The following is a 26678-nucleotide window of genomic DNA, read 5'->3' as shown; positions in this document are numbered from 1 at the left end:
GACGAAAGATACCAGAGGGACAGTCAAATTTTATCAAAAATAACCGATGTATTCAATAATTTATTTACCAAAGTTATGTTAACCTTTCTGTTAACCCTATAATCGTCTCATTCTATTCCGATTCAGACATTATTTATATGTGAGGATTTTTATGCTAGGATTATTGAATATATTGTAGTGATATATATAATTTTTGAATTTCGTTAGTAATATGTTTAAGAAATATGTATTTATATATTTAAGAAACTTGTATTTTATTTATATTCTAAACTGTCGTTATTTGTTTGACGAGTTTGAATATTTTATTTCTACAATAAAATTATGATGGTGCATTATAAGACATAATTTAATTTTTACAATATTCATTTTCTTTTCATCATAAGAACAGAACTTGTTTTGGTTGAAACACTATTTAGTTGCTTAATAATGTAGAATTTTTCAGTTGAGATTTCAGCTCCCTCAGGCAAGGTCGATCTTAAATGCATTTGACGATACTTATATGACCCTTTTGTTCATATTCATCCGCAACTGTTTCGTTTCTTCCGCATCCTTTCAAATATTCAGTTTTAAGGCTTCCTTGTGAAGGTAAAACCATAATGCACATGTAGCTCTTCCAAGGCAGCACATTTTTAATGTGTTCTTTTTTAAATTTCTCTAATATAAGTTATGGATTTTAAATGAAAGTGTGCTTGTATATTGTATTCTTGTAAAGAATATATACAAATAAAACACATAAAAATCAAATGGAACATAGTACCTAATATGCTCTTAAATATTATATTGCCAGACAACTAAAAAGGGTTAAGCATTTATAAAAATTGTCCTCTTTCCTTTTACAACTTAACAAAAATATCCCTTAAATATTCCCTATATACAAGTTTTGATTTTACATTTTAATTAAATATTTACAAAGCCTGCAATTGTACGTTTAACATTGATAGAATTTGTTAAAGTAGTTTACAATTCATGTCTTCTTCCAATTAGATATCATTACAATGTTTGCTTTGCTTGTAACTAATTACAAAGTTGATATCATTTCGTCTAATATAACATCGCAATATAATTTGCAAAATTCAAAGCGAAACAAAATAGTATTCGTACCGTCATGGTATATGCCATCTAATTTTTAACAATCACTCTGTATTTTATAACGAATCGATATGAAAAAAAATACATTTTACATAAAACAAATTACTGTAAATATTCAAATAATATAATTTCGAATAAAAAAGTACTCAATTATTCAATTATGAATTGATTTACACCACGATTTAATGTCAAGAAAATTACCATCATGCGGATTAATTTAAATTTATAATTTTGACAAAGATTTTGAAAAACCCATATGAGACGATAGCTGTGTTGTAGGCAGTTTTCATAGAATAACAGATTATACTTGTTATACATGATGTATTCGTATCATCGTGTGCAGTTATAGAAAATTATATTGTAAATATTATTAAGGGGTGTGTATTAATATTTTCTGTAAATTACCAACAAGAAAAATTGTACTTTGGAATGAATGCAATTTTTTTTCAGTTGCAAAATTTATATATTCCAAATTAATAGGAGTGACAGAACACATTGTAATTTATTTATTTTTGTGTGTCTTATTTTATTTACATCACTTTCATCATTATCAATACAACTATTTTATTATCATTATTGTAGAATATATTTGTTTTTATGTTTACTCATTGGAAATGATATATTAAGCTTTAACAATTTCCCACAAACACCTGAACACTTGTTTACGCACAGGGGCTTGATTCTGTGCTAAGCTCAACATATAATAGAAGCTAATTTTACAATTAATTTCAACTTTTCAAGCAAATGGTTGAATCAATACTTAAGGCACCACACTGAGAAAATGAAACATTCAATTTTATCATTCATGTAATGTATAAGCTACCAAATGGCTCAATTAACAACAAATTACAACTCTTGGTGCCACTGGCATAACGGTTCGAATCATCTAGATGAGGATATTAAATTATAACACATTAAGGCGTAAATTGTAGGTCCTTAGGGAAAAAGGATAGGGGATTTTCACAAGTTATGCCGACTTTGTCTGTCCAGATCTGCAGGATTAAGATACATGGTTGCGTGCCGATTCCTTAGACATTTTCTGGAATATTGATCAAATAATTTCGATTTATTTCTAAAATAAAACAGACAATAGTTATGGGTCAAACTGATTACACGTGGTGATGATTTATGTCAGCTGGTATAAAGTATGACAACAAAAATGAGGGGCGGATATCAGTAATTGTTACTTTCATTGATTTTTTAAAAGAATTGTAAAACTTAGCTCCATGCATGCATACATGGTATCTGGAAAAAGTATAAAAATTGATTAGCATCATATTAATTTATTGATATTGTTTAATTCTATTTCCCGTGTCAATGATATATTTTAATGCACAGTTGTCTAAATTTCTATCGCCTTGCATGATATAATTAATCGATTATGATGCACAACTGTGAATAAAGTGACATTATTGTATATTTATACACATTATCTTTTGTTTTTTGTTTAATTTGAATAACAAAGTATTAACAATGATGCTTGATAATTTTGAATTATATCATTAAAACTGTGATAAAGGGGAGAGAACACGAATTAACAACAATAACTCATATCTTATCTCGTTGAATAACATATGTGGGTAATTTGTTAAATAAATTGTTGGTGGTTATATTCGGTTTAATATTCATATAAAATCTGTCTATATTTTAGGACCTGATAATTTTTAAGCTCAATTTTATATACTTATGAAATAGTTATAACATATAAAAATACAAAATATATTAATATTTATATATTTATATATTGCAATGAAATTTTTTGTTGTTGATAAAAACGCTCCTGCAGTTATTGAAAGAATGAGCAAAAATTTGTCTTTTTATACAAAGGAGAGAAAAATGTCATATGGAGAAAAAATTTGTACTGAATAAATAAAAAAAGCAAGCAAGGTGCAATTTAAATTTATAAACAAAATATCATTTATAATGATAATCCCTAAAGTATAATATTTTTTATGTCCAGAAAACTTATTGATGCATTTTTATGCACAATTTCAATTCTATATGGAATGCAACGCTTCATGCTGCTTTAAGGATTATATTACCGAAGAAATAGTGTCCACATATTTATTTCAAAAATGCATCAGGACAACTCCTTAGTTTGGTTTAGGTTTTCAATACAAAGCATGCACTACAAAATTGATACATATTAACATTTGAATATCTGATATCTCGGTTTTGATTTGTGATCCGGATGTGTTTTTTCTATCGATTTATGATTTTTAAACATCGGTATACTACTGTTACCTTTATTATTTGGAATTATCAAAGATTCCATAACAATTATTTGATGATTTTTTGATTGTCAATGTGTATTCCAATTTTTTAAACAAATTATTTTATTCAAGCTAAATAATTGCAAATATTTTCGGAATCTTATAAATTCTGGATATCTTTTAAATGTACAATTACACTTTTTTGCATCATTGATTGTTTTTAGACATTTACTTCTAATAACTATTTAAGATAACCAGTCATCGCAGTTTTAAAATCTGAAATTTTAATATCATATTTTTAATTCTAGATTTTTATTGGTCAAAAATTCTTATTTGCCATTGTTTATAATGTCTTATTTTTATTATTCAAATGAAAATGTGAGGGTTAAATTTGATTGTTTTAAGCATTTTGATTTTTATACTTACTAAATTAATAGATAAACGAATAAATAAAAAGTTATAAATATAAAATTATCAGTGTGGTTTGTCCACAAAATCAGTGTAAATCTTGAACAGTATAACTTAAAGAGAAAAAATCGTAACACCTAACACTTCATTGTCCCATTAGATGTCATCTGAAACAATATACTTTATATAAAATTTCACCTTCAACAGAGATATTCCTTGCCAATCAACTAATATTCATCATTAGCTTCCGTAAAACTTTCGAACAGAAGCTTCCAAGTTAACCATACATTTGTATAGTATCTTCTTTATGAATAACAACAATCTTTAAAGTTAATCATGACTAGAAACTCGAGCTCCTAAATATAAGTATAATGTAGAAACTGTCCATACACAAGAACTTTAGGAATGTTGCTATATAGAAATGGAAAGTTTTAAATCGGAAAATTTGATTATTTATTTTACCGTAAAATATGATTATGAAGATGATCTATTGGTACGTGTGGTATTCTTTGTTTCAAGTGTGACAAATACAGTCCCCAACATTGATTTTTTCAGTGAAAGGGTAGAATCTTTAGGGAGTAATGTGATTGTAAACCGAAACGCCTGTCTCTTTGAATTTATCTCGAAAAATCTTCTAACATAAGTCTGCTTCATTGGAATATACGAACAGTTGATACCTATATCCAGATATTATTTAATATTTCTTTGGATAAACACGTCAACCCAGCAAAAACAATAAAAAGAAAGGGTTGGTACACAGAATGATCTTTACAATGTGACTTCATCATATACATGATATGGAAATAATTATAATATAAATGTATACATATACATATATTTCACGTGCATGCATTCAGTCATGTTGGTCTTCTCGTAAAATATCATGATACACTAATGAATCTAAAGATATATCGTGGATGTTCTCCAGTTTAATAACTTTTTTATAGAATTATTTCCTTAATGATATATCTCTGTTACATTTCACTGTAAGATATTTAAAATATTTTGTATGTTTTTATCAAATGTTTATATATATATATTTTTTTATGTTGGATATCGTATTCATTCAAAATTCATCCATTCATTCAATACATGCACATGCACATACTGTTGGAGAGCTGTTGTTAACATCTGTTATAAAATACCATATACTGCATAATTAATCTATTTAGAATATTTTTCAGATTTCATAGTTTAAATTATGAAAATATTATTTAATACTTCCCTGTTGAATAAAATATTTAAGCTCATATTAATGATTAAGTCATTGACTCAATTAAAATAGTCAAAACAATTTAGCAAAGCCGACGGTAAATTTTATATCTCATAAATAAATGGTTGATTTGAATGATTTATTTCATATAATTTGATTCTAAAATCTAAATGAGTACAATTACAGTATTGTGTAAAATACATACATTTGTAATTTCACTATAATGACAGTTCTCGTTTAATGTTCCTTCTGATCCAACAAACATCCGAATTCACCGTGAACTGTTACTTTTGTTACAACAGACTTCATTTTGCTTTTTGATCTTTTAGCTCTGTGCCAACTAGAATCAGCTTTCATCGTTATCTTTTTCTGCTCTAACAAATGCATTAGATTTCACCGTGATCTTTTATTTCTTTGAAAACAGCTATCTGATTTAAACCGTGCTATCTTACTTCTGTTAAAATCTGTTTAAACAGACATCAAATGTTACCGTGATCTTTTAGTTTTTAGGCATAAAATTTCACCGTGACATGTTTCTTCTGTTACAACAGGCATCATGTTTTATTGTACTATTTTAGTTCTCTGCCAATAAACATCAAATTTCACTGTTATATGTTCTTTATGTGACAACAGGCATCATATTTCACAGTGATATGTTCCTCTCTGACAACGACAACAGGCATTAGAAATCACAGTGGTATATTCCTCTTCTGACAACAGGCATTAGATTTTACAGTGATATGTTACTCTTCTGACAAAAGGCATTAGATTTCACAGTGATATGTTCCTCCTTTGACAACAGGAATCATATTTCACCGTGATCTGATCCTTTTGTGATAACATGCATCAGATGTCATAGTGATAAATTCTTCCTTTGACAACAGGGATCAGATTTCACAATGATATGTTTCTCCTCAGACAACAAGCATCCTATTTCACAATGATATGTTTCTCTTCTGACAACGACAACAGACACACATTTCACAGTGATATGTTCCTCTTCTGACAACAAGCATTATATTTCACAGTGATATGTTCATCCTCTGACAACAGGCATCATATTTCACAATCAGATTTCAAAGTGATATGTTCCTCCTTTGACAACAGGCATTAGATTTCACAGTGATATGTTTCTCCTCTGACAAAATGCTTAATTCATAATTCGTCGGTATCTGTTCGTATTTTGATAACTGGCACCAGATTTCCTCTTTGGCCTGGTCGTTCTGTTATATGTCCATGCTGTGATTGCAGGCATCATATTTCTCTGAGTGTTTTCCTTCTGTTACAACTGCAACAGATTCCCCCTTTTTCATTTCTCGACATTAATAAAAACAACTTGTTTTTTTTTCTTATAGAGAAATCACACATAAAAAGAGAAAGAAAAAAGAAAAAGAATTTTCAAGGATAATGAACAATATGATTTATATTAAAAACTGTTGTTGATGTGTTTGCAACAAAGGAGGGGAAAGTTTCACTAAGAAAAATACATGTGCATGACAGTTTATGACTCCTAGTACAACTAACATTAAATCGCCCTCCTACTGATATTTTTGAAACAGTGGTACAGATTAAAGACAACCAAGCAAGAATAGTTTTCTTTTTGTTTCTTTTTCTGTTACTGAAATGGTAAAGATTAGTGTTTGCCAGTGTGCTGCTATGATGGGGAATTAATACGAGATGGAAGACATGAATCAAGTTTTTTATCTGGAAGTTATTCGAACCTTATTGACTAATGATTTTGACAAACTGGACACATTTTATACGATTGAGAACCATGCCTGATTATTGTTCAACTAATGGTATTTGACGGCCAATGATATCTTATTTCCCAATGGTCTTATTGATAATTCTAGGAAATCAATCTCATACGGCAAATCGAACTTCACACGCTAACCTGGCTGACCTTTTAGAAGCTGGAACATGTTTTTACCATTCATTACTAGTGTTATGAATGGGGGAAGTAAAGGATTTGGTCGTTTGATTAGGTAGATTGGTAAAAAGGGGGAGAAAATTCGTCAATGTATTTGGACAGCATTACCAGTAGTTAATTTCACAAAAACAAAAATAGATATATATTTCAAATATGTAGACAATATCCAATGTCTAATTATCAAACATAAGCTATCTTTAGCCCTAGCTAAAACCATACGTCACAAAAGACTTAACTATTAAATAGATACAAAATCTAGACTTGGTTATTATGCAAGTTTTTTTGGTTTTTGGAATTAGAAATACATGCTAGACATACACTGCAAAATCAAGGTAATTCACATCGAATTTTCTGCGTTCAGTCCGCATTATTAGCCAACAGACACACCGAGAACTTGAAAAGTTATCGATTCTAACATGAAGATGAATTGCCTATACCGTCTCATACTTAACAAAAATAAATTCACACACACAGTAACAAAAAGAAACAAAAAACGTTTCACTGGTGAAACATCATCTGCTCACTTTCCGTATCACACAGGTGTCAAGACCGTATATTTAGTTTGAAGTAAACCCCTTTAAAAATTATCTGAAATTGCTTAACTTGAAAAAGATATTCAGACCAACTTTCTGACAAAAACTTCCCCAAAAAAATAACGATAAAAATTCCGATTTTTAGTTGTATATTCATCTGGTTTTTTTTGTGTGAAAAATACTGCTTTTCGGTGATTTATTGTATCATTTGTCGTGTGAACACTCACTATGTTCCTGAAACATTTGCCACTGTACGTTTAGCAAACAATCATCTATTAATCATTATCGTACTGAAGGTTTTGGGGGATTTCAATAAAAATTACTTTTTTGTGAGTTTTCATGATTTTAGGCATCACATTTTCTTTATATCGATACTTTGTGATCTTTTTTGTTGTTGTTGTCATATTGTCAGTTGTTTTAGAGCTTGGTTCCAGCCTGATGAGTCTGAAGCTTTTTCTAGCTGATTTTTGCATTTAGTTTTTATCACTGGAGAGAGTTCCTCAATTTTATCAGTATTTTTAAAAATATATTATTTTGTTTAATTTTACTAGGTGTGTTTACCTTTCCTTGAGTACTAATATCTATTTTAAACGAAACATTCTACCTGCTATTTTACTGTAAGCAAGTGATTTTCATAGAACCAACTTTTCCTTTGATAAGTTTGAAACCTTATATTTTTTTTTCATATCAGAAGTGTCTTAACCTAGTGAAAATATATCTTGAATGTTGTTGACTGTTGACACAATCAAATAAACACGTGGTTTTTGGTAAATAACGAAATTATGAATGGACATATGAAGCAAAATATCCCTTCTTGAATTTATGGAGATTTATTCAGTAAGTGGTAAACTATTTTTATGCACAACAGGGGTAAACAATAAAAACGAAAATCCTATCAGATAAACGTTTGTTGTATCGATCTGAATTATCACGGAAGTTATTTAGTATTCAAGGCAAATATGCAACGAGTTAGGGACTTCATGAAAATTCAGATTTAATTTTCTTCCTCGACAATAGGGTAATGTGCATTCTGGTCATTTTTAAATCCGTCGATTATATTCCTTTAAGCTATTTCTGGGGAGTTACGGGCTCATCTTACATTCATATTATTCATGAAGACGGTAATTCATATTGTCCAAAGCCGAAAATTGGAATGGACTCGCGGCGCTCAAAACCTCCTTAATAGATGTCTGCTGAATTTTAACGTCTTATTTTGGTAATCTGATATGCGAATCGTCTCAGAATAAATTCATGAATATTTCTCACCTTATATCAGTATTTGAAAATCAATTGTAGAGACGAGAAGGTCTTTTACTTGTAAGGATATATTTAGGCAAAATGTCCCACAACAGAAAAAGATATTTGGATGCATTCTTTTCGTTTTCTATAACCATTGTGGATATATTATGACATTATAAGGAGGTTTATTTGACGAGCCGTTCCATGTATTCGAAGCTAAATGTTTTAACCATTTTGGAATGTATTATATTTGACACTAGAGTGGAATATTTAGACTTTTAAATAAGATTATGTTTGAAGATGAAGAAACTAGAGCACTTACTTATTTTCCGGCTTCTGATTGGATGTTAACAGGTATCAATACTTTGAAAAATTCTGTAACACGAATGTTTTTAATGAGCGTCAAACAGATTGGAATCTTAATACTTTTAAAAAAAAATTAAGTACCACGTGCAATTAAACATGTTTGAACATTTCTTATTCTTTTTTATGAATTAGTATTGGTAACGTAAGACAGCATGATATACGAAATAAAAAAATGTAAATATTATTTTTCCTTCATTGTTAATATAAGAAAGTACATGCATGATTTATTTCACGTGGTTCATTTGTTTTACATAACATATATTTAAAAAAAAACATTCTATTATTTCCGATTATTACGTATTTTTATTTATTTCAATATTCTAGTTGTAAGTTTGTGTTCATGTGTGTGTGTTTTGTTTGTTTGTAAATAGAAAATTGTGTACTTACAAGAACTCAAATTAAGATAACTTGTCCAAGGTAGATATATATTGTCTCTAGAGGAATTGCAAGCGCATTCTCTAAGAAGTAAAAGATATATTAATCTCAAATAGGGAGCATTTATTGAAATCCGTATATACACAAATAACCATCGCTTACATTTCACATAGATAAAAATCATTAAAGGGAGAGATTGTTGACGAAATAAATATCGCTTAGTCATGTTAGTGAGGTAACAGAAGACAAAAGTGACCCTCTGGTGGACATTTCAAGTTTTCCTTTTGCTTAATTGTTTTATTACGTTTCCGAAAATTGTCGCTTCCTCTGTCAATGAAACCTGGTAAATAAATAATGTGCTAAAATACATATATTGTAAAAATTGATGTATATTTTTTTGTTAACAATATTTGTGTGACCAAGAGTCCAAACTCTTCACGGAAAATATCAGTTTTCTGTCACCAATCATTTGGAAAATGTTCTTCATTTGAATAGACAGTTTACAGATTTTCATGACTCTGTTACAAGTGAAATTAATGTTGAAAATGAAAGAATTGTAAAGAATTTATATAAATTTATTAAAGAGTCTAAGAGGTTTCTAATTGTGTAATATAGCATATTCATGTATTATAAAGTGCAAATACATCCATATTGTGTATAACCATTCACATCATCACACACCATCTCTTCGTAGTTCCAATATTTTTTATAAATATATAATTTATTGTTTGTATGCATGCTTTGTAAATATTCTATTGTTATAAATTGTTATGGGAAAAGACTATATAAGTTTGATTAACTTGTGTCTCATCCCTTTTGCACATTTAAGCAAATAAAATATGTCTTAACTAAGTGCCCCGAAATGACAATGTAAAACAATTTGTAATTTGCTTTTTGTTTATTTAGCATTTTCTTTTACTGATTAGTGTTCTTAGTTCTAATGTTTTGATATCATTCCTGTGAAGTTGGAAAGATAAAGTCGTTGAATATTAAACAGTTGCGTATGCTTTTATATTGTTTGTCATGTGGTATTATCCATGTAAGCTAACAGATACATACCTTTGATTTTTGTCTTTAAAAGGAGTGTTTTATCAATTTCACTTGACTTTTTTAATTATCTTTCCCTAGGTTTGATAATGGAGTTTCTTCTTTTATTCTGCTTTTTCTTTTGTTACATTTAATCACCAACATGTATTATGTTTTAATATGCTGCGCTGTTCTGTATTGCTACTTTTGTATGTTAATAATGTCTGAATTAAAAATATCGACTTTCTCACGTAGAAAATTTTAATACTTTTCCTAAGTTATTATAAAAAGACTTAACTTTCTTTAATATTATGTTCTATTTAGAACAAACTTTACTACTTGACTAAGCAGGACATATTAGTACAAGAACACATTTGATGATGACTATAGGGCAAAATGTAATGAGTTCAATTATAGTGAATAACACAAGGCCTTTTTCTAATGATAGGACTTAATACCGCGTTATCAATTCTATATCAGTTTAATATTTCCGCACAATTTCACGATATGAACAACCAATATCTATAAATTAAGAGTTAACGCGTCGCTGCTCGCCAACTAATTCATTTTGGCTTTAGATAGATATATTTTATAGAGAAATTAACGATAAAACTTGAACTTTGATATGGATAACTAATGACCAGACTAGAGACTATGACCCGAAACGGGCACTAAAAACTGAAAACGGCCATTGTCCTTTGTTATGGTCGACATTTCAATTAATTTACTGTATATGGTCATCTCTCACTAATATCTCTTTCATTTTCAATATTTTTCGCCGTTTAAACGGGTAATAAGGCATGCAATTGAAATTGCTTCAATCAAATAACCATTTGGTACAATGTGTCAATTCATCAAACTAAGATCGACGTTATCAATATCCACCAAAGAACAAAGCCCTTCACACGATTTATCAAAACCTCTACAGAAAACGAATAACGTTCAGAGAGATGACAGCTGAGTTTTCTAATAATCCTTACAAATCTCCGGGACTGTAACAAACAAGACATTACCGGTTGCTGACAGGCTAACACGTTTTCTTCTGTGTACCTCTCATTTAAACCATATGTTTAGTTGGAAACACACATTGTTGTGAAAATTCGACTCAGAAAAGGCGAACAAGAAGAAATGTAACCTTGTTTGGTCCTCAATGCTCCTTATGGCTTCTTACATTTTTGTATTTTTGTATCGAGCGTCAATGATATGTTTTGTAGACTATTGGTATAGTTGCTTTAACGTCTGTATCATATTGTTTCTGTTGGCGAGTTGTCTCATTGACAATCACATATACTAGTACCACATTTCTTATTTTATATAGGAAGAGTTATCCAAGTTGTTTACAATACAAGATGATTTTGATGCATATATAAAATATAGGGTCTCAACGAAAAAGTATAAACTTTCGATTGATTGATTGATTGTTTGTTGTTTAACGTCCAGTGGCAAACAATTCATGCATGTTCATGACGATATAAACTTTTGACAATGCAAAACTATTTAAATGTCTTGAGATTGGTGAAATACTAAAAATAGTACAAATTATCGGATCAATCATTAAAATGTTTAATGTTTTGATCTTATGGTATCCCAGTGATTATTTCCCACAATATTGTTAGAACTTTCCACACAATTAGACATAAATTTAATTTATCTCCGTAGGAATCTATCCCTTGTTCAATATTCTAAACCAATGTAGTAAGAATATCACTGGTTTTCCATATAATAGTTTTAAAAGGTATGCCACCGAGGTATTGCTTTCTGAAGTTGATTAAAACTGTACGTTGTCGTTTGTGTCGTAATTCTGTGACATGCTGTCACATGGGCCTTTATTCGAAGACAGCTGGATCTTTGATATGCATGAACAAATTTTTGTTCGGAATCTTTCTTCTATCCGTCAGCATTTCTTGCCAGTCTTGACAAACAATTCCATGCTCAGTAGGATTAAGCTGTTTTTAATTAATTTCAGGAAGATAACATTTAAAATCCCTTTGCAAAATGACCAACGGTAACCGATTTAGAATGGTGTCACTTTTCTTGATCTTCTTATCTTTGTAGCAGTTATACACTTGCTTAAACTTCTTGTGCCACCGAAATTCACTAAATGATATCAGCGGATTTTCTATTAACGTTTCGTATGTGGTATTTAACTGCAGAAGACATAAGCTTTTTCACACGTTGTTTATCATGCTTAGCGTTAAAAAGTGCCATTTTTGTAATAAAAATACGCATACCTCCCATATATCTGTAAAATTTAATCCTTCATGGTTATTAGAAAATAAATCGTAATATAGGTAAAAATATGGATATAACAGAGCATCGCGGAAAGACATTAGTTTCCTAGTGTTATTTTAATAAACTGTTACTAAACTAGGAGTATACAGATAATTATTATTTATTAAGAGTACACAAGAGATTATGATTCTACAAAAGATGGCTTTCAAATGTGATGTTTACGTAGTCATGTTCGTCATGCAGTATAACTACATGTAGTTCATATGTAGCTTAATATACAGATACATATAAAGCTGAAAAAATCTGACAACTTTATCGGTCATTAGCCTGTATTTTGGGCATACGTATATACAGCCAAAAATTATTGATCAAATCACTATAGAATTGTGAAGAGATTTTATTTGAATTATTTCTAGAAAAAAGTTTTTACCTTTAAGCTATTTATCTGGGGACCCATTTGCTCTACAGTCTTTGAGTGTTCTCTTCTATTTGCTGAAATTTTATGTACGGTATTTGAAATTTGAGGGAGTACATGTATATGATAGTATTGGTTTACTAGATGTCAAATAATTCGTTGATGAATGCTTAGTCTAACATATGTATTGCATATAACATATGTAAACCTATAAGAGTTCATAGTAATTTAAATTTGAAGTAAGCATCGTAAAATGGATGTATGTTTTCATGTCTTTCCTACAGACTGATAATCAAATTTACTTATTGGAAAAAAATAATAATTGATAATGATTATAATCGTACTGGTGTCGAAAATGGCGTTCAAAATTGATTCAAATCTGAAAAAAGTCTGATTTATTTTCCTGTATTGAAACCTTGTACTTATTAACCTTTTGGCAGCGCATGATCATACCATTCGGCACTGTTTATTATTTTGCTGTGTAGAAAATACTCAAAGTGCAGCCGTTGATGTTATGGTGTAGGATGGCATAATTTTAGATAAATTCCAGTAATAATGTTGTCCTTACATAATCTCTTGTTGACCACTGTGTAGAATTCAAATTGTTGGGCATTGGCTATGTTTCGTTTCGTTCAGAAGTCAAAACTCATGGACAAAAATACGAACGTGGCATTCCATATATGTAGAATTAGATCAATGCATGTCAATTCTAGATAACCGTATAACCACTGCATGATGATGTGTGTAACATTGGGTAATAGAGCTTTTGTTTCATTGAACTATATATACCACATATCTCCTTATATGGGTAGTAGTTTTTCATTTAGATTCAAAAAAGCTACATATGAATACATTTATGAGAATATCCTTAGTAAGTTAATTACTAAACATTACAGTATTACTTTTTGTAGTTCAATAATCGAGCTTGAACTGTGTGTACTATTATGTATATGAATCCTAGCTTAGAATTTATAATTAACCCAGTAGCAATCATTTATATTTGCATGTCTTTAAGAAATTGTGAAAAAGATATCAACGAAACTCAACTAGGAAAAGAAGATAACTAATAGCAACAATTAGTTTTGAAATGCAATTAGGCAAGGACGATAGAAAAAAGTTGAAGATCCAAAAGGGGGTATCAAAATTTATAAACCAAAGAGAGAACAACAACATCATGGTCACAAACATAGCAATGGTGAAAAACTTGTATACATATTCAAAAGAAGCAAATAAAAACAATCGTTCACAAATAAAAGTGCACCATGTGGTCATTACCCTTTCCTACAATAACATGCAGTATTCTGACATTGTTTATAAAAATTGATTGGAGCAGATTGAGTAATAAATTGTTTTGTACTAAGAACCATCTGGTATAACGTTAATTTTAAAACTAATTTGAATTATACAGAGAGTTTTGTGAGCAACCTTCTCACACTAAAGCGTTTCCGTTGCAGGTGGCTTCAGAGATATGATTCGGTCTTGAGTAATAAATTGTGCTGCCAGTGATAAATTGTGTATGCTCATGTATTTATATACTTTACTTAATGTGTACCCTTTCAACAAAGTGTACTAGTACAAGAACTTGTGTTTACTGTACTATCAACTACAAACATTTTTGTTGACGTCTAAAGTATGTAATATTTATCAGTATGTTTGTTTGGGTTTTTTTTATGTCCGTTGTAATTGTATGTCTGTGATATATGTTTACAGTTCTGACTGCTGAGTTCCAATTATTGTCACGTAACGGATTAAGTCTGTTTTATTTGCTCACACAGTTTTGTCAATCTAAATATTTCACGATATAACAGAATGTCATAGAAGTTGGAGGTTTGGCTAGCTTTCAAACCAGGCTTTAATCGCCAGTTTCTTAAGAAATTACTTGTAGGAAGTAAGTTATATGACAATTGTTTTCCATTTGTTCCATTGATTGATATAGTCGAGCGTTTGATTCGGTATTTTTGTTGATATTTTTTGTCTGTATTATTGCTGTTTTCCTATCGCAGAGATCCTCTTTATTTAGTCTATGGTGTTTGTTTACATGTCTTAGTTAATTCTAAATATATATCAGGGCATGTTCTTGTTATGGCGATATCACTGAACCACCGTCAGACAACTGCAGTAAAAGGATGAGGGAAAGCAACATATCGTCGATGGTGTTAAGCGAATTTACATGGTCTTGTGTTAAGGGAAGACTGATATCAGCACCAAATACAAGCTGAACAGGGTCTTCTTTCCCCGCTGATTCTGCCAAGCCCGTTCCCTTGGCTGTGGTTTTGCTAGATAGTATATAGGGACAGTGGAAATCTCGTTAAATATCCTTGATACATACTTCATTTGTCTGACCCAGTTAAGGCGGGATCTTGTAACCATGTGACCGTCTTCCTTTTGAACGGCAACTTGTTGATGTTTAATTGTACAACTTTTTGTCATTAGTAGATATCTACATATTGTTGTACTTTTGGCAATCATTGTCTTAGGTTATATATCTAGAAGTACATTAAAACTAACCACAGGTTTTCTTGTTTACAGACCATTTTCAAAATAGTTATGAAATTGTTACATATTTCTTTTCACACGGACAGTCACATTGAAAGATCAATATTAATTGCTTTTTTATTGTTGAGTGAACAAATAATGAAACAATTAATAAGCCAACTAGGTTCGAATCTACTGCGTTTTATGTCCTGGTGTATTATTGCAGACCTTTTAGATCTGGTTTTATCATCTAGTCCTAGCTCGCACGTGTGCTACAGCTATTTTATCTTTTCATCCAGTGTTGAATAGAAATCTTTTAATGTCGCCCATATTGCACGCCTGATAAGAATACTCTATTGACACAGAAGACTAAGGTGAAAGCAAGTGGAAAATTTCTTAAGAAGAAATGTACTCAAGGGGCACTATTTAGGAAACTGTAAATTGGATTAAAATCTTAATATTTGTTTATGGTTGTTTTTTAATAACTTTTCAAATAAATTCTTTCAAATTACTTTGAAATTTGTCCGTGGAGTTATTTCAATGGTTTTCTATTATGTTGAACTGCAAACGTGAAATACAAACGTATAGACAAATACTAAAAGAGGTAATATGAAATATGTATTGATCTGAACTAGCCCTGTCTACATCAAACGCATAAAAAGAAATGGAAAACTAGTGACAATGAATGTCCTTTTTATAGGGTAAAGTTTTTAAAGAAAGGGAGTTTGCACTATTATGCACACCGGTGTTCAAGAAAAGGGTAGCTAGCCCTATTCTGTCCACCGTTCTTTTAAGAAAAGGTAGCTAGCCCTATTCTGTCCACCGTTTTATTAAGAAAATGGTAGCTAGCCCTATTCTTTCCACCGTTCTATTAAGAAAAGGGTAGCTAGCCCTATTCTGTCCACCGTTCTATTAAGAAAAGGGTAGGTAGCCCTATTCTGTTCACCGTTCTATCAAGCAAAGGGTAGCTAGCCCTATTCTGTCCACCGTTTTATTAAGAAAATGGTAGCTAGCCCTATTCTTTCCACCGTTCTATTAAGAAAAGGGTAGCTAGCCCTATTCTGTCCACCGTTCTATTAAGAAAAGGGTAGCTAGCCCTATTCTGTCCACCGTTCTGTTAAGAAAAGGGTAGGTAGCCCTATTCTGTCCACCGTTCTATCAAGCAAAGGGTAGCTAGCCCTATTCTGTCCACCGTTTTATTAAGAAAATGGTAGCTAGCCCTATTCTTTCCACCGTTCTATTAAGAAAAGGGTAGCTAGCCCTATTCTGTCCACCGTTCTATTAAGAAAAGGGTAGCTAGCCCTATTCTGTCCACCGTTCTGTTAAGAAAAGGGTTGCTAGCCCTGTGTTGTCCACCGTTCTATTAAGAAAAGGTTAGCTAGCCCTATTCTGTCCACTGTTCTAATGAGAAAAGGTAATTTAGACTATTGCGTATACCGTTGTTTCAATCTGTATTGCATGTTGCATTGCCGTCACCTGTTTATAATCTGATAGCTTTTGAATCTCTTATTACTTTTGTTCCAAAAAATTACCTTCGTCTTATACTATATACATGTATACTGTAATTAATTTTAGGAGAAGTATCAATGTAACTGCATCATTTTTAATTCTCTGAACTAATGTCAATTACAAGAAAACCAAATCTGAAGAAACTTTGCTCTTTTATAAAAAATATTTATACTCGTGTTTGTACTCCTGGCTTTAACTAATGCACTAATCTCTCTCACTTGTTTTGTACATATTGTAAATATTTATTGTTTGTATTTATTATCTCTGTACCAATGAACGGCAATCAAAGTCATGAAATATTGTACACCATTCTTAAACCACTAGCAACAACACCATGAAAACATTCAAAGACTTGATAGATTGTTTTGGTACACAAGGGACGGCAAATCTCTAACTCATTCATGTTATTAATGTATTAATTTATTGCTCATTAACCTGCGTTGTTAAAACACATTATATTTAATTGAGTACCTTGCCTTCACAGCAGAACATTATATTATATATTCACTATGTTTACCCCAGCGTATTAGAAAAAGAAGTGGCATACTGAACATAATGAGATTAAATACAGTGTGTATGTATAAAATCTTCATATTATGAATAATTTAAAAAACGTGATTCTTGATTTCCAATGCTTAAATAAAAACAAAAGACTGCATGTGTTAAAACCTTTTCCAGCTTCAGTAACCATATTAATTGAATGATATTGAAGAAGCATGGCTGATTTGTATCAAGTATTTATATAAATAATTTGCTAAATATTATGATGAAAAGGCATACTTAATTTTCTCTTTTTGTCCTTATTTTACATAAAAGTCAAAATTTATTATTGAATTATTTTTTTCATTTCTGTATTTTTGTATTATTATACTATCAATGATGTTTATTATCGTTGAGGATTTTTTTGGAGGTATTTATCAGCATTAATAAGCCTTAAAGTGCATACCAAGATAAATTTGAGTTTAATCATTAAATTCCGGCAGAGACAGAGACAGAAAAAAATAAGAATTGTAAAGAATTTTTAACAACTACTTTTACAAATCTTAAATAATGTAATGACATACTGGTGCTCAAAAGTATATCATATTTTTTTCCAGACTAGGGTAAAATTGCATAAGCTCGATTTAATTAAAAATACTGGCCAAATTTTATAGTTCACAGAGTGGCAAACGAATTTTCTCCCATCTATATTTTTTACTCGTTGCGTGCGTATTTTGTGTGAAACTGAAGAAAAAAACGATGAAATTTCCGTCTTTAATTGAAAGTTTCATTGCTATATTGTACAATACCACGCAATTTACTTGTTGTAGTTCAAATGAAAAAAAGATTTTATTGTAAATTCTATTCCTCGAGAGGCTAGAAAATAAATGAAATGAAACTTAAAGGCGGAATACATTACCGCAAGTTTCTTGGCCTAACACCTGTATCGATAATTTAAAAAAATAAGAAGATTACAACAGTTGATTGAGTTTTGACTAGGATCATGCTGGGCCGATAATATCCATACTAACACTAACATGTGTGTAACATTTCTCTATTATATCCATCTTGCAAGGATAAAGTTGTACTTTTATTGACAAGGAACAATGTATGCATTTAACAAGAATATAATGGACCGTGATCGAATCTTTCCATAGTGACTCTAACATATGCTGCAATTGTTTCATTGTGTCATGTTTGTTCAATATTTACTTTGCTTTGTAAAAAGAATATTTATTCATCTTTTGACTTTTGTTTTAAAGCAACATATTTTGTATTTTATTTTGTCTATTGTATAATTTATCATTTTTATTACCGTCTGTACTCAGTTTAAAAGAATTCAGCTTCTTTGCACCAACTATGATCTATACCAGACAGTTTTCATTACGTCATAAGGTGCTTTGAACATTTTATAACCATATATTATTCACACGATGGGAAAATTAAATCAGCTTTCCCACTACATATTTAATTTGTCGAAAATTAAAAACAAAAAGATACTTAGGATCAAACACATTTTAAATATATGTATTTACATTTAGCAATATTTGTTTTTTATCTATAAGATAGTTATGTTACACCTTCGCATTTCTTCTTACATTGCCTGTTGTTATACTCCAAGTTCAGAATATGCAGATATATCCTTACAAACAAGTCCTTTGGACATTCTATTAGACAATGTTAATGTCATTGTAATATCTTTCATTTGTTCTTGAAGCGGAATGATTCTAAGGGCGAAAGACAAATGCCAAATTACAATAAAAAAATCAACAAAATTATGAAAAACATAATTCCCTGACTTGTCTAAGCATGAAAGTCCTTGACGTCAAGATATGAGCGTCACTGATGAACCTTGTGTAGACGAAACGCGCGTCTGGCGTACTAAATTATAATCCTGGTACCTTTGATAACTATTCTTTAAATCAGAGTTTTTCATAAGTTGATGGTTAAACTATTAATGTTTTGGAAATCATACAGATATCTGATGGTTTGAAACATGCACAGTCTTGGAAAGCCTATGAACCTGATTTTCTTTTTACCATACCTTATCTATAAGATATTGCTGTTTAATTTGTATTTATTTATCGAATTTGTGTAATATCATCATCCATGTGGTACATTGTAGTTCTGTTTATGACACCGGAGGTGTGACTGCTATGAAACTGAATAAATGTACAGAATATGGCATGAAAAAAAAAAAACCAAACAATTTATTTTTAAAACGAATGGGGAATAATAATATTCCTTTAAAAACATATTACACAAGATTATACCATAATAGTAATATCGGCCTTTTTTTAGTTAAACATGTGGTTATATGAAAAAACCATTGTCCAAAGTCTAATTTCCTTCAAAGTTTTTACTCGTTGCAATTGCAAGAAACTCTTTCTGTCTATCTATTACTTACGGTTGCAAAGTTAAACCAAATAAAAATAAATTGAAGTGTTTTTACACGTGTATTTAAAGTTGCATTTACAAAAAAAATCATTATCAATATATATTTGACAGGTTTACAATCTTCATGCAATGATTTGTGCATTTGTTTGACGGTTCATTTGAATAATTACATTTAGATTCGATATATACGTCATTAAATCTGAATTTTTAACCATTTGAAATTTTCAGGTATGATGCTTCACTATAAGACAACTTAAACGTGGAATTATGGTGTTTTCCTGGCGATTTGGTATGAATACTGATGAGAAGCGGTCACTTCAACGCGCACCTGTTGACAGAATAGTCATCAATACATGTGTAAGTAATTTATATATTTATAAAAAGGTGTCACCTAATTCATCATTTTTATAAATTATCAATATTTTTTCATGTTTTGTCAGGTTCCTCTAGCATGACTGGACTACAAAACATTTTCATTTTAATGTCAAAATCTGACTTATGTTTTATATCTGTATTTTTATTGATCACTTTAAATTTGATATTTTGTCAAATTAATTACAAAAAAAAACCACCTCAAAAGTCATGATATCTTGGGAAACAAAAGAATAATGCCGATTGTTCAAATCTGTCTTCCGAAACATAATGTCTTTGAACAGTAAATGTTTTGATACACTTATTCAATGAAACTGACGTATCTTGACTTGGTGAGGCTGCAAATATATTGTACCATAAAATGGAGAATGGAAATGGGGAATATATTAACAACAACCAAACCAAAAAGCAGAAAACAGTCGAGGGTCATCAAATGGAACTTCAAAACAGCGAGAATATCCCTCACCCAGAGGCTTGCTTCTTCCAAAATGTGCATCATATGTTCAGATGTACTTGAATATAACATAGATAAGACAGCACCCAATAAAACAAATTTCTGAAAAAAATGCAATCTCAACGTATATGACAAATTAAATTGATAATAATATCTAGCCTAAACAAGTTGTGGATAAAAGTTAACGAAGACAACTATAATATCTGAAATCAACAACAACTGTGCAACAGTAAACAAAGTATGAACAGACAACAGCTGACAAAGTTCCGGACATCACTTATTACTAAACTTCTTTTTTTTCGGTTACTTTATTTGCGTTTTTCTAGCCGATATGTGGCAATTTTTTTCCCGAGATTTTCTTATTTTGCTGATGTATTTATAGAACCAAATCCGAAAGTTCGTAAATAAATCGCAAAAATAGGTTGATTTACGAATGCCAACTGCCGAAACAATTATCTTGAAATATAACAGTAATTTTGTCAATCGAAGTTCACAATTTGATTTTTTTGTATTAAATGTTGCATTGAAAGCATCTCGTATAAAGCTACATCTATAATAAAATTATTTGAATATTGCTGGCATTGTATGGTACAAAAAAGTTAGACCAATTACGCCGTTGTTTTCGTTATAGTTTAGTTACAGGGTTTGAACACATTTTTTTATTTATCATTCATTTTGGTCATTTTTATTATAACAACTTTCTTTTGAAATAAGAAACTATGTTGGAAACTTCTAATGAAAACTACATATCTAGTCCAATTTTTCACATATATCTTCATTCATAGGTCGTTCTAAGCACAAGAGCAGTTCCATTAACCCTCAAATTTTCCAGTAAACGATGCAATTATATAAATGACAACTAAGTGTTAAAATAAATCAATATAAAGCTTTGGATTTGATCTTTTGGTTTAGAGGCAGATAAACTTCTAATTGATTTCGATCAAAATTGACAAGAATTTAGATATAACCCGTTATTTGTCAAAGAATAACAGCTGTTCTAGTTTCATCTGATGACCAACATCGGTCATTATTGTCCGTAATTTTGTTACACTACCCACAAGTCGAATACGCCAAATTAGAGTTCCCAGAGGACGGAATTACGAGAAGCCGTAACTTTATATTAACGGTTCATTAGTGCGTAAATTCTGTTTGTGTAATTGCAGCATTAACACAAAGCAGAAAATTTGCAGTATTCCGAGTGATTTTCACGTCCGGGTCAATCAAATAATAGACGTTTGCACGATCACATAAAAGTCTCTCTTCCAAAAGTCGTTTTCAATGCATGGAATTTTATTATTTTAGGAAAAAACACGTATCTGTAGTGTTTAAAGTAATCAAATATTTAAAATTTGAAAACCAGTCACATTTTACGTATGCATGACAACATTATCAAATCACTTTCAACACTAGTGAAAAGTAAAATCATAAAAATACTGAACTCCGAGGAAAATGACAAAATGAAAAGCTCAAACAACTAAACACATCACTTGGATGACGGTGAGTCGCACAAATAAATACATACCTTTGTTAGTCTTGTATTATTTTAATTTTAGTTTATTGTGTACAATTTGGAAATTAGTATGGCGTTCATTATCACTGAACTAGTATATATTTGTTTAGGGGCCAGTTGAAGGACACCTCCGGGTGCGGGAATTTCTCGCTACATTGAAGACCTGTTGGTGACCTTCTGCTGTTGTTTTTTTTTTTCTATGGTCGGGTTGTTGTCTCTTTGGCACATTCCCCATTTCCATTCTCAATTTTATAGACATATTAGTTACGAAATTCGAAAGATCTTTAGGTCTTTTATTTATAGAAATAAGAAATGTCGCTTCATGTATTTTTGATCCACACGATTTCAATTCTTGAGTTCTGACAATTTTTTTCGTCAATGATACCAGATGCTATACTTTCAGGGAATAACAGCCTTAACGTGCAGGCTTATTCCTTCCTGTGGTATATTAAATAAAAAAAATATCAATGACATTGTAAAATTTACTCCTTCAAACTGAGTTTTAATTAATGCAATAAAATGTTCTAGTTGTCGATTCTTCATGTTTTATATATATAAATCACAAGGAAAAAAATGCATATTAAATTAACGACAAAAGAGACGTTTTCGTTCCATATTATATAATGGAACCTTTTTTTTTATGTGTACACTTCTTTTAACTCGTTCTATGTGTCAATGTCTGTATAAAGTGAAGTTTTATATCTATAGATCTCAATAATGACAAACGTTATATGTAACTGGTAAATTATTGAGTCGGGGATTTCGATCACAAAAACGTGTCAAAACATTTTCTAAATTCTCTTATTGATATAAACATTTGACTTGGAGTTTTGGCTGTGTCTGTAGAAATTGTATCACCAATAGGATATCACATCCTATTTTACAGTGATGTTGTGAAATTGAGTTCGCAAATTCAGAAACGATCATGTAAAATTATTGCTCCATTGAATCAAAATGTTCTTAAAGGTTATAAATATATCAATATAGTCATATCTTAGATTTTGTTTTTATCGATACTTACATTGGTTTTTTTTATTGATAGTTTAATCATAACTTATCGTAGCATTGATATTCATTTATAAATCTTGTCAATTCATATATAATGACATAGAAGAAGATCAGGCCTTTTTTAGACTGACAATCATGTCATTACCCTGAATTTGAGGGACGTGTTTTAATTGGTATTTGAGCCTAGGAAAACAGGGTTCTCTAAAAGTTGAAATTTGGACAAGCTTTCAGTATATATAAGTGCTGACCTTTCAAGCGGCACTTTTTGTCTTTTGCTTTTGGTTAGTTTAACCCGTTTTGAAGTTTTATTAGTGCTGTTGGTTGTTTTTGATTTTCGTTTATTATTTCAGTATAAACTAAGCTGGTAGTTTTCTCTATACTTGAATGCACATTATGTCATGCTGCGAACATTTATAGCTTACTTTATGATATGAGTTTTGCTTGGTGTTGAAGGCCTTATTGGGGTTTGTAGTTTTTGAGAAGCTGTGGGAAAATGTCCAGTTGGTTCTGTTTTAAATTGACAGAAGTACTAGGATCACGTGACCTTTTTGAATTGTCCGCCAATACACTTGCTGTTTGAACATTGATTGTGCGAATAGAGGACTGAATGTTCTGTCTTTGCAAATAAAATTGTGAATTGTTTTCATTCTTTAAGTCGATCGGTCAATGTAAATTGACAACTTTTGCAAATCATATTCTAAAAAAAATGAAACAAGTTTACACTTTAAACGACAATAAACGGAAAATGTTGTCATATATTGTAACAGCATATGTCATGCATATTAGTTAGTTAAAAAAGAATAACATATGGTTCTGACAGCCATCAATATGTAAAGTAATTTGTCAAAATATCTGCTTCATTTATCGATAATTAAAGGATTGTTTCTTAATGGGACTAGGTCATCTGTGCAAAGTAAGTTTGTTGAATGAATAAATGTAGGGTAGATGTGAAGCCAATTTCTATGAAAAGTTATGTTACAACGACGTCTGTGACGGTACTTACTTCTGAGAATATTAAACGACTGTCATACAAGTGAGAGGTTTAGCTAGCTATTAAACTAGGGTTAATCCACCATGTTCTACAGAAGAAAATGTCTGTACCTAGTCAGGAATATGACGTTGTTACCTATTCGTTTTGTGTTTTAGAGCGTTTGATTTTGCCATTTGATGAGGGTCTTTTCGTTTTTGATTTTCCTCGGAGTTTCGGTATTTTTGTGACATTTTCTCAATTTTGAACGTGATGTATATCAAGACTTTTCACATTACTAGACGTAGTTAATGAATACAAATCCAAATATAACCGCATTGGATTGATTTATATATACCTTACTCAAATCATTTAAATCATATTTTTTTTGTAACTTCGACTCTTGCATTACTACATCCACAAGCATTTTGCCTGTCCTCATCTAACCCGTCTCGATCAAGGCCTCTTAATTATATCGTAGTTTGATAAAATAGGAAGTAATTAGGTATATCACCCTGGAATATCAGACAGATATTTTATCTTAAAACGTCATCAAGGATAGAATACTTAGTCACAAAGAGGCAATAGTTCTACGAATTAGTAGATTAAACGTATATTTCCATTGTTATCGTCAAATTATATATAATTTGCCGAACGTTAAACATTTGTTGACATAATAAAATGTCATTGATCCAAAAATTAAGGCCTATAATATAACATGAAATAGATACAACAGTTTCACTTAAAATTCATATTTGTGTTTTACACATTAACAGATATATTCGAAATTTCCCGTACATGTATCATTCGGTAAAAGGGAGAGAATCGCATATTTCTTGGAGAAGTCATATTGCCATTTTTTAAAGTTGCATGTTTAATCATCGTTGTAAAATCAGATTGATGTGTAGTTTTTCCTTATGCAACATAATATTAAACGGAAAATGTACACATAAGAAATATAAAATTGTGTGTAACGATGCCATCATAAAATACGTACTATTAAATAAGATAATTTAATTCAATCTTTTTTCCCATTCTTTTTGCTAAAACCGTAAAGTTAAAGCAGACATTCTATCATGTCAGTATCTGATGAGTCAATATAACTAACTAATAAAAGTGATTTTTCATTTCTTATGACAGAATCCAAATACGGTAAATTAACGAGTCGGGATAATTAGTGTGATCATGCTAGTTAAATTCAGAGGATTTACCGCACAGAAGCACACTGTTCGTTTTCTAAATTGATAAATTATACGTTTCAGAACCAAACCGCATCTAAAACTTATAATTACAACGAAATCTTAATTATTTCCAACACGTGCACAAAATGCAATAAAATTGCCTTTATTGGCTATCAACATGAATTACGGCTATCCAAGGAATTTGAGGATTCTTTAGGAGGCCTGTCTGATTGAAATTTATGTTACAATGAAATTATTGAACAGAGCTCATTTAAACAGTATAAGGGTGTTTTAGGAGATTTGTCAGTATTTGCCTGTAATCTAATTGATGTGTTGTAGTCTATACCATGGTTTTCAGGCCAATTTATGAGAAGATCAGTAAAAGTTTCTGAACAAAATTCCCAGATAAATGTGTACCGTAGCTAACAACATCGAACTACATCAAGACAAGAAACGTTTCTTTTAAATCACTTGTTCCTTCAAATGTCATTGTAAGCCGTACTACAAAAGCTGACTAATTCGTCTTTATTGCTTTAACAACCATAACGGTCTTTAGAGAAAACAAATTTTGCAGGCAAGTCACGAATTCCCCTTGAATAGATTTGCGTTGGGACCTGCAAATAGAATCTAATTTCCCAGTCATTGTTTGTAAATTAAGCGTTCGGCTTTTGATTGGATTGTCTAATACATTGTCGGCTCGGTCCTAATAAAAACGTGTCCCCTGTGATCCCAGAGAAATTGACCGTACAGAAGCCACAATTGTCTCGTTAGCACAAAAATACGACTGTTTTATATTAAAGAAAACTTTAGCACATCTATACTGACAAATATTTTCCATTATCACACTGCCAAGTATAAAAAGATGAATTTATGACTAATGTGATAAATGAATGACTCTAAAGATATATTAATTTCAATGATATCAAACTGGAAATGTAAACAATCTGTACTTTGGCATAAACAGTAATTAATAATCAATTATTTTCTCACTTAAATTTCAAGACCAGTATTTGCTGTAAATAAGTCTATCGTTAATTGCAAAATGGATGCTAATACATTAAAGCTGCTATTTGGGTCAAACATAGAAATCTCCAATGCAATATTCTATACTTATTGTATAATTAATTTCCCAAAAATTGTTTCAATAAATTTTCACGGGGTAAACTCATTAAAGATACCAAGCGTATAACTTATTATGCCGTTCAGACGAGTTTTTTCTTTGATCAGTGGCACTCGACTCAGAACAAGAGCATTAAATACCCAAAACTCAAAATAGTTGATCCAAA

At 30.6% G+C, this 26678-nt stretch overlaps 1 long non-coding RNA gene across 2 annotated transcripts in view; it reads left to right on the top strand.

The window, feature by feature from the left end:
* LOC139490818 (uncharacterized) overlaps positions 1-26678 on the top strand; it is a 73368-nt gene that overhangs the window by 32432 nt on the left and 14258 nt on the right. Inside the window, exons 3-4 of one of the 2 annotated variants that reach the window (XR_011656421.1) lie at positions 6279-8979; positions 20129-20257. This is a non-coding gene — a long non-coding RNA (uncharacterized lncRNA). The remainder of the gene's footprint in view (positions 1-6278; positions 8980-20128; positions 20258-26678) is intronic. The other variant, XR_011656420.1, reaches the window with a different exon arrangement.

Source organism: Mytilus edulis, chromosome 10, assembly GCF_963676685.1.
Source record: "Mytilus edulis chromosome 10, xbMytEdul2.2, whole genome shotgun sequence".
Taxonomy (NCBI): Eukaryota; Metazoa; Mollusca; class Bivalvia; order Mytilida; family Mytilidae; genus Mytilus; species Mytilus edulis.
The sequence above is the reverse complement of the archived record's forward strand: the minus strand, read 5'-3'. Positions and strand labels throughout refer to the sequence as shown.